The sequence below is a fragment of the Corvus moneduloides genome, chromosome 5, assembly GCF_009650955.1.
Source record: "Corvus moneduloides isolate bCorMon1 chromosome 5, bCorMon1.pri, whole genome shotgun sequence".
Lineage (NCBI taxonomy): Eukaryota > Metazoa > Chordata > Aves > Passeriformes > Corvidae > Corvus > Corvus moneduloides.
This window is the reverse complement of record NC_045480.1, coordinates 38167451-38180613: the sequence shown is the minus strand read 5'-3', so window position 1 is coordinate 38180613 and position 13163 is coordinate 38167451. Positions and strand designations below refer to the sequence as shown.

At 36.6% G+C, this 13163-nt stretch overlaps 1 long non-coding RNA gene across 1 annotated transcript in view; it reads left to right on the top strand.

Moving 5' to 3' along the window:
* The window catches only part of LOC116444694, a 158999-nt gene extending 151750 nt beyond the window's left edge, over positions 1-7249 (top strand). The window contains exons 4-5 of the long non-coding RNA XR_004240447.1: positions 958-1017; positions 2175-7249. This is a non-coding gene — a long non-coding RNA (uncharacterized LOC116444694). The remainder of the gene's footprint in view (positions 1-957; positions 1018-2174) is intronic.
* The last annotated feature ends 5914 nt before the right edge of the window (positions 7250-13163 follow it).

Sequence of the window (13163 nt, the reverse complement as noted above, 5' to 3'; positions counted from 1 at the left end):
CTTAGCAATGTTAAGTCTGCTTTTATTTTCACTGCTTGTCACTTTGACTGATGGAAACAGGAAAATATGTATTTTAATCTAAAGATAACACTGACTATGAAGAAGTTTGGAGCCTCTCTCTGCCATGTTTTGTCAGCAAAAGTTTTAAAAGTGGCAAGTGTTCACAGTTAATTACCACAGACAAGGGCTTAAGCAAAAATAAGCTTGTATTTGTCAAGAATCTTTCTTTAAAAATACGATTTACCAAAGAACACCTTGTAGTTGCTTATGGGTTACAGAAACCTACAGATAGGGTGGTGTTCCAGGAGTCTTTGGGGTCTTACTCTTTTGCCATAGTGTTGCATACTGTTAGCAAAAGTGGTTTAAAAAACTTTTCTAATGTAGGCTCCATCTTAGCAGAAAATCATCTCAGGTATCAGCTGACATTACTCCATATTGTAATTATAATTGAGTACTAAAATAGATAAAGCAACATGTAACTTTTCAAAAGTGGGTAGAGATAAGGGGGAAAAATCACTAGTACATAATTATCAGTTTGCCACAAAAATTACTCTGTGGACAACAGAAACGGGAAATATTCTGCTCTGTTTTGTTCTTATTATGAGGTATTGGTTTGGTTTAATGTAAATCCTGAAGTACATTCATCCTTCTAGTAATGCATAAAGCACAGCAACATGAGCACGTATTTCTTTTTACAATCTCTGGTGTAAGTCATTGCAGTCTGTTCTTTAAGGTCCACTTATATTTGACAAATTATTTTTTAGAGTGTATTTATGTCTTGGGTGATCAGTCAGGGAGATCCAGTAGTAGTTTTCAGATCATCAGCTTTGGAAAATGGTGCCATCTTATTTTCATTCTTTTGACAAATGCTAAAATCAACTTAACACATTGCTGCTGTCATGGATGGATAAGTAACTCTAATTTCTTCTGTCTGAATATTTTTTCTTTCTATCCAAGGTGCAACAGAAGGAGGACTTCACATTTGGAAAGACTGCCTTTCCTGCTGAACTCCAAAGGGTACTGAATTAACACTACCAGTTTATCAGTCACAGTATTTTGTTTTTCAGATAGAAGCTTTTTTTCAGTATTTATTTTTTATGTGACTAAAGTTGGTAGCTGTTTAAGAAACCTCAAGTTTTAATTTCTTTTACATACTTCAAACAAATGTGTTATCAAAACAAGCAAGATAAGAAAAACAACAGTAGATGAATCTGTAAATAATTGGATTCTACAATTTGCATATCTAGCAAATTATGACACACTACAAGAATCTCATCCAAAAGGTATGATTTCTGATTTGTCCAGATCAAAGCTTCTAATGGTCTCTGTAGGAATAAAACTCAATTGATGGAAATTTTTTTGCGATGTACAGATTGCAACAGATTCCTCAGTTTTGTTGTCTCTTTATATTGTGATGCTTATCCTTCCCATTTTTTCTTCTTCCTTTGATAGATTTGATTTTCCTTTCTAATGAACTTTCTTTCCTTCTTTAACTGCCTATTTATTTTTCTGCACTACAGATGTGCTATCCAACTCCGATATTTCCAATAGTGTCCTCTTCCTTAGCTCTGATGGAAGAGCTGTCAAGTTTCACACACTCTGCACACCTTTGCCAACACTGTCACGCCTTGCCACAGCTCTCATACCCAGCTGGAGTACAGTAGTTCCTTTTTCTCTTGATAGCCAGACAACTTTCCTCCATTTCTGTTGCTGAGGCACTGCCAGAGAATGGTAGAGAAAGGGATTTACAATTTTAGCTATAGTTACATTTCAAATGCTCAAGAAAGAAAGAAGAAACTCTAAGAAACGTGTTATGAAGCCAGCTTAAATTCTTTTGTGCTTGAGAATACAATAAAATGCTACTAATTAAAACAAGAAGCCTTGAGGGAAATCCTTTAAAATGTAATAGAAAATAATAACAGTTTGAGAAACCTGGGATGCTTGTGATGCTCTGTCTCTCCCACTCCTTTACTGAAGTAAATCGTTGTTTTGTGTTTAGAATTTGATGCATTATTTTCTAGTGAGTGAGAAACAGTCTGTGGATCTTTTTGGGGCAGTACTTGATTGTGGAGGCTTGGTTCATTCCCTGTTTTTTAGTTTCTGAATCACTCTGTGTACTTTGATGGTGGTTGTATTTTGGGACTCTCTAATGAGTAGCTTATAGTTTCTTACAGATTTCAAAGGAAGACTATACATTCTCCTGGAGTTTATCTCTGTATTCCATGGGAGTTGTCTATAAGAGAGCCTACAAACGTACTGGATGCATCTCATGGCACTACCCTTCTTCACGTCCCATTCACATCTTTATATACATAGCTGTGTGTGCATGTGAGAGTATGAGAATTAATGGTGGGAATAAAGTAGAAACTCCTTTTCAAATAACAAGGTATAAATAATTGCTTATAATTATGTAGGATAAAGAATGAAAACCAGATGATGGAAAGATGATAACCAGAAAGATGGCCTCTAGTAAAATCAGAAAGGTTAATAAACAGTTCTACAGGCTAAATGACATGGAAAAAGAAGATATTTTGTTTATTTTTTAGTAAAACATGATTTTATTGAGGTAAAATGCAAATGTAAGATTAACAGATCTTTATCATTAATTAATCTTACTTAAGGAGGATGTGGCTTATAGGTATTACTGGCACTATTAATCACAGAATCACAGAATAAGCTGAGTTGCAAGATACCCAGAAGGGTCCTCATGTCCAACTCCCAGCTCTGCACAGCACCATCCCCAAGCATCACACCATGTGCCTGAGAGTGTTGTCCAAACACTCCTTGAGCTCTCTCAGGCTGGTGCTGTGACCAGTTCCTTGTGGAGCCTGTTCCAGTTCCCAGCTGCCATCTGGGTGAAGGATCTTGTTCTAATATCCAACCTAAACCTGTCCTGACAGAACTTCAGGCAATTCCCTTTGATCCTGTCACTGGTCACCACAGAGGAAAGATTGGTGCCTGCCCCTCTGCCTTCCGTAGATTCTCAGCTGTAGACTTGAGACTAGAGGTCTCCCCTCAGCCTCCTCCTCTCCAGGCTGAACAGACCAAGTGACCTCAGCTGCTCCTCATACGGCTTCCCCTCGAGGCCCTCCACCATTTTTGTTGCCTTCCTTTGGATGCCCTCTAATAGCTTAATAATATGATTCTAATGTTGTGGCACCCAGACCTGCACACAGGGTTTGAGGTGAGGCCGCCGCAGTGCAGAGCAGAGTGGGACAATCCCCTCTCTTGCCCAGCTGGTGATGCTGTGCCAGGTGCACCCTAGGACATGGCTGGCCCTTCAATGTCACATTGGGGGCCTGAGATAAAACCCTTGCCTCCATTTCTGCCCAGGGAGTCTTAGCCACTCTAATGCATCAATATTGAATTAAATTTAAAGCTAGTTAAGAGAAAGAAAGGTGTGACAATTTCTGAATTGGAAAGTGTATGAAATATAAGCATTCACTACAAATTGAGATGTGAGAAAACTTAGGAAATTAATAAGTGGTGGAAGACTGAAAAATATGCATCTATATTCTGGCTGATCTAAATAAAAAGAAAAATATTTTTGAAGAAAGAAGCCAGCTCACAGTTTAAGGGCTCAGTGGGATTTTATCATCAGAAAAATAGGCAGAAACTTTCACAATTTTAAATCTTGCTTTTAGCATCTCAGGCTCCTGAGAAACTTGTCTTCTTTAATAGCTTTAAAATGCCTTTGACTTTTATAGAGTGACGCAAGTATTAATCAAATTAGAACATCTAACTGTAGCCTTTATTCATTTTATCTCATCCCATTCATCATAATCTATCCATATAGAGTCTTCAAAACAAGAAAAAATGTCCATGAAAGAAAGTTTCTAGTAAAAACCCTGACAATCTAATAGACATATCAAATATGTTATTCATTGAAAGGACTGCAAGCTCAAATTCAAGTTCTGAGTCAAGAGTGGATTATGTCTACTGAGAATTGTATTTCTCTCCTCACATCTGTGTTTCTTGGTGTCCTTACTGTCTTCACTAATCCTTTGATTCACAAAGACAGAAATGTCCTCTAGGGTTCAAGTGATGTGTGATTGACTAGAACATTCCCTGTTCATCCCAGCAGGGTATGATGCAGAACAAGATAGTCTAGAGTACTGTAATTGATTGTTTTATAAGAGAAGCTTTCCTCTTCCTTTAAAAGAGCAATAATATAATCAGGGAGAAAAATTGTGTTGGAGTTCAAACATTTAGCATAATGTTGAGCCCTCGAAACTTTCAAAATCATATTTCAATGTTCTCAAGGCAGTTATTTGTATAGTGATATCACTGTCTGAAAATTAATTTGATAAAAATAAAGCTATGTGCATATTCTACAGCCATGTGCAAATTCTATATTTGTCAAAATTCAAATTCAAGCTCTGTAAATGATTTTTGTTATGCCATGTATTCAAACTTTATACTTTGCTTTTATCTTTCATTTTATTCATAATTACACATAATTCTCTTCAGTCTACGCTGTGTGTTTTTCACCCCACTACCTTCAGTCTCTCATATCTGGAGTTGATTTTTTTTTTGTTATTTTTTTCCTTAAGATGATTGAATTAAATAAAATACATTATTCATCACCTCATGACATGAGGTTTTATCTCCAGGACCCTGATGTAATAAACAAATTTCTTACTGCTAATGTCACATAAGTAATTTTTCAGTACCCTCACTTCCAGCAAAAGTTTGGGTGTGCAAATACATAGCTCCAGCTACAGGAAGAGAAGTAATTAATCTGCAAATCAAAAGATGGTGCCACACAGAATTAAAGGCATTTTATTCTAACACATTCTGAAGGTATCAGTTTAATTCCTTAGGTGAGATGCTGATCTTGTTTTCAGCTACATTTTTTTTACAAAATTTTGGCCTTTCTTTTAAGGTTTCTGTGAAATTTTCCTAAATTCTTCTCTTGCAGTGAAACAGTTATGGCTACAACACTGTCAGGGCTAGTAACTATGGGCTTTAGATCCAGTTCCATCAGAAAAGGAGCAAGCCAGACAGACCTGGCAGGCTGGGAAAAAGTGGGATTAGAGCAACAGACCAAGAGATATTTCAGGGGTTGCCAGTGAATTGTCCCAAAGCAGTGGCAGTGATGTCTTGTTCTTGGAAAGTGGTTGCTTAGTTTCATCCTTTATTTAGTGGAGCTACCTTACTTCTGAAAGAAGCTACAGCACATATGACAGCACCATCAATGGCACTGATCCAAGGGCTTTCTTTTCTTTGTTTAGAAAGTGTAGACAACCTGTCACGTGAAGCAAAATAAATACCCCATGAGGCCCCCTGTTTCTAAGTTAAAAGAGAATTTAAAATATTGGATAATCATTGAAACATTCAAAATTATTCATCTATAAGGTGAGGAGAAGTATCTATAAATTACTTGTACTATAGTATTTTATTATATGTATTAAAGCACTGACAAATACTTGTTTATTACATTTCAAATGTGGCAATTTTTTTCCTTTTTTTTGTAAGGAATTGCATGAATTTGTGGTTATGCATTAATTTACCAGCTGTGTACTAGGGCTCATGGTCTCTCATAAAACTTAAACTTTTCTCCACCTTTTTTCTCAAGAACAACTTTTTCTAATTCTTTTCTATGATAACTGGTTAATAAGCATTTAGATCTATTGTCAGTACAGAGATGAGAGAAACACAAGTGGCTGAGTTAAAAATATTACATGTAACTGTTTTCTGTGTGTTTTCAGTACTGCAGCTTGTTTGACAGTAGCTCTGTCTGTTCTTTGCAGTTATTCTACTGGACTTGCTTCTCCTCTTCAATTTCATCTTTTTGCTTCTGCTAGCAGCTTGCAAGTGTCTTTCATAGGCAGTGTTTGCTGTTCAGGTATGTCCTGCTATTTACTACTGCTTTGTATTTAAATAATACAAAATGTATGTTGAGCACACAAATAAAGCAATAATTTCTTACACCAGGGCAACAACAGCAGTCATTGTCAAGGAAAGTTTTGGAACATCACAAGCAGTGGTAAGACTGTGCTATGAAGTACTGTTATGGGGTGGTTCAGATTAATGAAAATTAATCTGTATGCAAATGCTTACAGCAATAAGTCTAAGTGCAAAGTGCAAATAAACCTGCCAGTCTAATTATAAGCTCTTTTTCCTTTGTTCTGTGGCACCCTTACACTTATATGGACTGCAAGATCATGCAATTGGGAACCATATGAATGATGGAACTGGCTTTCACTTTTTGCGTGACTGCCAGGTTTAACAGTGGATACAACAATCAGTGGTGTCCCATATCTGTGACAACATCTGCTCATCTTCTCGGCAGGGCAGGTCTAGTCTCTCTACATTGCTTTATTCCACCTACTGGCAGTGCAAAACATATGAATCAGGACCATCCTCCTCCAGAACTGCAGCAAGGGAGATCTTGAGCCTGAAGGCAACTTTTGCTTTACGATATTGACGTAATGTTCACCTCCTATATAATGGTTTTCATAAAATAGCCGTGCTTTGAGATCTTCGGCACATTATATGACTAATGAGGAAAAAGGTAAGAAAATTTTAGTAATGATATTAAACCTTAAAAAACCATGACAGAATTTAGCTCCATGCTGGCATTTTATAACACATCAAATGCATACCTGGAAGTCAGTGAAGTTGCACTGACAGTTGATTTTGGCTTGGCATTTTACTACTGAAAGAAGCGATGAGTGTGTTCACTTCCTTAAACTCTGTAAGGTTATTGTTAGTCAGTTAAACTTTGAAATGCTGTAAGAGATTATTTAAGCCAAAATGGAGTGCTCTGCAAGATTGTAACTGTGCTTTAAACTAAGAAGGTAGGAAACTCTCAGGAGACAGTTCTGTATCTATTCTGTTCACTCCATCAAGTACAGTACTTTAAATTTTCAAGATTAACAGTCTTCACTTACAAACTACTGAAGGACAGGAAACTTTTACAGATTTCATTTCCAGTGTGTGTGACAGCATCAATGCGTTTGTCACTCTCAGCAGTAGTTTCTTCCTGAAACATTTTGACAGAATTGGGAAGCATTAAAATAATTTTTACCTCAACATTAAAAAAGTCTAGTAACAACTTGGTATTTTTCTACTTTATTCAAAGTATGAGTGACAATAGCTGCAGTACATTTCCAGGTCACATGTGCATTGTCAGTCTGAAAGACATCACTGGAGTTCTGAGAAATGCTGAAGGTTAAGGTACGCAGACTTGATCGTTGTAGGTCAAACTCTGCATTTGGATTGTTGCCATTGAAGTTGTTAGATGTTCTTGGGATAATGGTGTTTTACTCTAGACCTAAATAAAGTAAAATGAAGTGGCAATCCAAGCTGATCCATTTGTCATCTTTTGAATAACGTATGTGCATCATTTTTGAGTAAAACTTGATTGACAGGTGTATGTTGTCATTGTTATTGCAGGGCTATTAATTTAATTGCAATTATCTATAAATCTTAAATTAAGTCAGTAACATTTGAATTTGCATGTATCTTCCCTACCATGTGTCGGTTTCCTTTTGGGTTTTTTTTATCCCTTGTGGTTTGCCTAAAAAAACCATTTCAGGGATCAGTTAGCACCCACTTGTTTGCCTAGTAGATTGCTGCTGTGTTTAGGCTGCAATAATAAGCTATACAGGAACCGAAACTTCAGAGAAAGAACTTTTAGGAAAAGCAAGGAGTTTTCAATGAAGAGAGAAGAATTTTATACCTTATTGAAAAACCTTGTAATGTGAGAGCAGTGACTTTTAGTACAACAGAGCAACATTCATATACTTGTGGAAGACAATAACGCCAGTCCCCAAATGCACTTTTCATTAGTGAGTAGGAGGGTGACCATAGTCTTTTCTATGCAGCAAGAGAATAAAATGAGTTTAAGATAAAAGATACTGTCTAAACAGTTGTCAGATGCCCTGAGCACAGACAAGGGTGGATTACTCTGATTTAGAGACACTCTTGCAGATCTTGGCACATGAACATGGAAAAGAGATGCATATTGAGCTGGTTGCTTCTGGAATCAGCAGGGCATGGATAAATTACCTCAGAGGCTCTGATCAGTGCTGCTTTGAAGAACTGTGACAATCCAACATCCACGGCCCCTTGCAACTGCTGAACTCCCCATAACCTTCTGCAAAGATGCTTTAAAGTCTGTTTCATCTGCAAGAGAAAGACATTTAAATTACATTTCTTGAACAGTTTAATGTAGGCCTAATTTTTTAACAAAGAGAAGAATTTATTGTGAGTTAGTATGTCCCTAGTTTTGCTCACAATATCTGTTTTCGGAAGGATGTTACTGTAGCTACTTAAGAGGTTAAATACAGAACTGATTTAGGATTACTGCTTTACTTTTAATTCATTCATCAGGTTGAAAAAGGCAGAACATACTTTTCTACTGAATAAATTGCAGATTGTATATGCTGGGATTATTTTTAACAAATGAAGCTCAAGTTCAAAAAAGTTTGAAAATTAGGTGAATGAAATGAAAAATATTAAAGGAATGTTTACTTTTTAAAAGTAAGTCAGAGAAAATGCAAATTTTAAAAGATATTTCTGCAGTTGCAGTTGAAAGAAATATTGTAAAATCAAACTTTCACAACCAAAGAAATAATAAAGGTTTGATAAGATATAGTAAAACTAAACTGAAAGGACAGTAATTTGTTTAGGCTTATTGCATGTAATTTTATAGAAGATTAAAAGGGAAAATGACAGATAAGGTAGCCTGTGAACTCAGATTTGTATCAGTGTGAGTAAAGTTCAAGATAAAGTACTGCTTTTAAAGTTCTGTGGAGCTAAAAGCTTCTGAAATGCAATGAATTGAAATGTTGCTCCATTTTTTCTGTTTTCATTATTGGATTATATAGCAATCTAAAACTTCAAATACCCTAGTCCCTTATGCTCAATCTGTTATTTATTTGTTTTTCCTCATTCAAGCCAGGTTATAAAGTTTTTTTTGCCATATTCGTTTATTTGTTTGTTAAATCTCAGTTTCAAAAATATTAAGTGACACAAAGCAAATTTCGAAAGATAGTGAACATTAGCCATTTTCCACGATGTCAATATGTATTGTAAATTAGCAGCTGTGCTTTTTATGACATGTCCCCATAAGTAAGCAAAATGTAAAATACACTATCCTATGGAACAAAATCTTTTGAAACTGACAAACAGACATAATTTCTTGGCCAGGGTTTGGGGGTGTTTTGTTTGGGTTGTTTTTTTTTGTTTGTTTGTTTTTTCTGAAGGAAATTGCTGGTTTTTATTTAGTTTGCACTGTGACCCTTCTTCTGGGTAAAACCTTTGAGGAAAAGGAAGCTGGATCGTGTAGCAGGCTGGGTACCAGAAGCAGTATAGCTGACCTCGCACATTAGGTGAGCCTGCACCGTGTCATGGTCTCCTGGCTTTCACAACCATCTTACTTGAGATGAGTGACACATTCTAGCAAAAGGGACTTTGGTTTGTGACGACTCCTGTCACTGACTGGCAGCACTAATACCTGAGTAACTGATAGCATACAACCCATCCAGGAGCTTGAGACAGGGACTCATAGCAGAGAATTAAAAAGCAATGCTTTTCCACTTTCACACTAGTTGAGCAAGAAGACACAAAGAAGGAGCTATTCTGACTGTCTGCATTTTCTAAAATAGCTGATCATTCCAGTATGATTATGGAATTCACTGAATAATTGCTCAGTCAATCAAATAGTCTCAGAAGATGAAAGGTCAGCTTATTTCCCACCTGTCTCCTTCCCCATTAGCCTGAATAGTACTCTAGGAAGTGGCCTGACTGTCCTGCTTGTTGGGCTTACAGGACTGGTAGGAAAAGGCAATGACTGCTCACCTTCATCTCCCCATTCTGTTCTCCACCCCTCAGTCTGAGAAGAGCCCAACTAGTGGACAGGTTGCTATGAAGAGATGATTTAATTTCCCTCACTTTAACCTTCCACGATTTTGCATCAGTGTGTTATAGTTACTATTCTGCTCCTGAAGTAAGCGATTTCATGAGGGTCATTACTGAGCTTCAGTATTATTCTTTTACTTGCTGGCCCTCTCCCAGTTTATATTAATCATGCTAGTAACACATCATTTCCAGTAGCTTGGGTGAACTGCACCTTTATTGCTATGTGCTCTGCTTAGTTATCTTTATTAATAATCTCTCATATTAGCTGTACTACTCATTTTTCCTTCTTTATTTATACTATTTTGTAGTTTTGGATGATCAACTCTTCTGCAACTGCATCTAGCAATCCATTTCTCAGTGTCTGAAACTGTGGTGCTTTGGATGGTCAGGCAACATGGAAACTTTTACTGTTAGCTTTCCTGGTTATCAGTGGAGACATTTTGAATTTCTTAATGGGAGGGCTGTTTCCACTGTGTCTGTTTTCCCCAACTGTATAAAAACCTGTAGTTTCTTTAGTATAGTTTCGTAGTATTCTTTCCTTCTTCTTTGGATTTGGTGGCCTTATTATAAAAGATAGCCCTTGGGTGTAATGCCTCAAAAATATCCAAGTCATTACAGACCCAATAGTTTTCAAGAGAAAACCTCTTGTAATAAAAATTCTTTGCTCAGTGTTATTTTTGAAATTATGTCTTTGTTTTCAGGACTAACAAAACTGAAGGGATTAAGCAGGGCGATTCCTTGGCATTCCAGGCAGGAAAAACAGATGGTGTGTGTTTTTAGAAAAGATTGTTTTAGGACCTGTACACTGAAAGATTTTTTCTTTATAGAATTATAAACATTTAATGCATCTGGTTTGCATTTAATTGCCTTATCTCCTAAATAGAATAGATTTTCATATTATTAAGAATTCATAATCATTAAAGTAAATGTAGCATATAAAATGACTTCCCACCAACTGAGGTGGGTGGCAGACACAGCGGGGTGAAGTTTCTTACCTCAAAACTTGAAATCTCCCTCAGGGATCTAGGAGGGGAGTAACACACCAACATCAAACAGAACAATAACAAAAGTATTGTGCATCTTTCACGTAAACACACTCAGAGAGGAAGTAATTGAAATGCTGAAGTTTTTGTAGCAATATTCAGACATTTTTTATTTTATTTGTTTATTAATCAGCATAACTTTAATGGTTGGAATATAAAGAAGAATTCACTGCCTATAAATTTCAGTGGCAGTTTTCCCCAGGGTATAATTAGTAGTGTTGGGAGATATTTTTTGCTTCATTTCAAATATACAAAGCCTGGCCCTACTTCTACTTAAGTCAATTGCATGACTATCATTAACTCCCTCCTGTGATAGCCCAGTTAAGCTCAGAATGAAGGAAATTATTACCAAGATGCTTTACTTAAAGAAATGGCTTTAACTGAGGTAAAAAAAGTCTGACATCAGCTATAAAATAATTTAAGATTAATACACATAAACTAATTTATTTCTCTCCATATGATAGATGTCCCTAAACATGGGAGGGACCTGGAATGTGGAACATGGAATAATCAGTCTAAGAACTGGAGAACTTAAATATGCAGTACTGTATTAGTAAAGGTCTTTATGATAAGAAGTGAAAGAAAATTGTCTGGAATATCTTTTGAGAAACAAAGAAGTATGTGGAATGTATAGCACCCCAGAAGACATGCTAGAAGAAAAATTTATTGCCAACAGTATTTACTTGAAAGAAAATCTTTGGACTATTATTGGGATTGATCAGCATAGGACACTACTTAAAATAATTCTTGTGTAAATATAATTATTGGAGCATAAGAAGCATTTTATTTGTCAGTAAGCCTTGTCAACAGAACTTAACACCTCAGGCAAATTTATCTGTAACTTATTCAGATCATGGCTTGAATTTTGCAGTTTACAGAGAGAAATGGTAGTCTTTCTAGTCCTTCCCTCTTAACCAGGAGGGCTTTAATCACTGTTTACTAGACTTTGTTCAACACTGACAATCTAGTCTCTTAAAATTATATTTTTTCTCTAGCTCCAGTTTTGAAGTAGTCATAAATATTCTTGTTCTGACTCCTCAGTCTTGATCATATGTTGAACAACACTCAAGTTTCATCAGAAATTTTAATGTCAGGGGACCTGAGTACCCTGAAAAATTCTGAAGAATCCTGTAAAACAGCAACCATTTCAAGGTATTTATAAAGCCACATAAAGCAGCACTGCCTATTACAACAGCACAAACAATGACAAAACATTAGAAATACAGACCATGTGGAGGCTGGCAAAGTATTTTCAGAAGTGACTGTAGAGTTTTCATAACTTGATATCAAGCCAAACAACTCAAAATATACCAGAACATTAGCAGAAAATTAAAAAAACAAAGCAAACATAAAGACTCATATCTGAAACCTAACCTAAATCTAAACATTATATTTCTTTGCAAATCCAATCCATTGAAGCTTGTTATTTTCCTACAAGAGCCAAGTGAATTTAACATGTGTGAAAGTAGCTTGGGAGTGACTGTATGTATTACATGTCTGAGAACGTATTATTTTAGAATTAATTGTCTGACTGCATATAACATTAAAAAAAAAGTTCTAGAATTTAGTTTGGAAGGGTTTGGACAGCAAATACTTAATAATTATGTGTAAATGGCAAGTTTAAAGACCTATTTAGGAGTATCTCATAGAATCCTAGGTCACAGAATTGTTTAGGCTGGAAAAGACCTTTAGGACCATTGATTCCAGCTGTTAACCAAGCACTGCCAAGTCCACCACTAAACCAGATGGTGACTCAATACTTCCAGGAGAATGCTGTGGGAAACAACATCAAAGGTTTTACCAAAGCCCAGGTAGACAGCATCCACAGCCTTTCCCCCATCCACTAAGTGGATGACCTTGTCACAGACAGAGATCAGGCTGATGAAGCAGGACCTGCCTTCCACAAACCCCTGCTGTCTGGCCTGATCTCCTGGTTATCCTGGACATATTATGTGATGGCATCAAGATGATCTGCTTTCCCAGCACTGAGGTCAGGTTGACAGGATGATCTCAGCTTCGTCTTCTAACATTTCTTGTAGATGAGCATCACATTTTTAGTTGACCAGGACCTCCCATATTAGCCAGCACTGCTGGTAAATGATGGAAAGTGGCTAAGTGACCACTTCTGCCAGCTCCCTCAGCACCTCTGGATGGATCCCATCTGGCCCTATGGACTTGTGTGTGCCTGAGTGGTGTAGCAGGTTGCTGATCATTTCCCCTTGGATTATGAGGGTTCCATTCTGCTCCCAT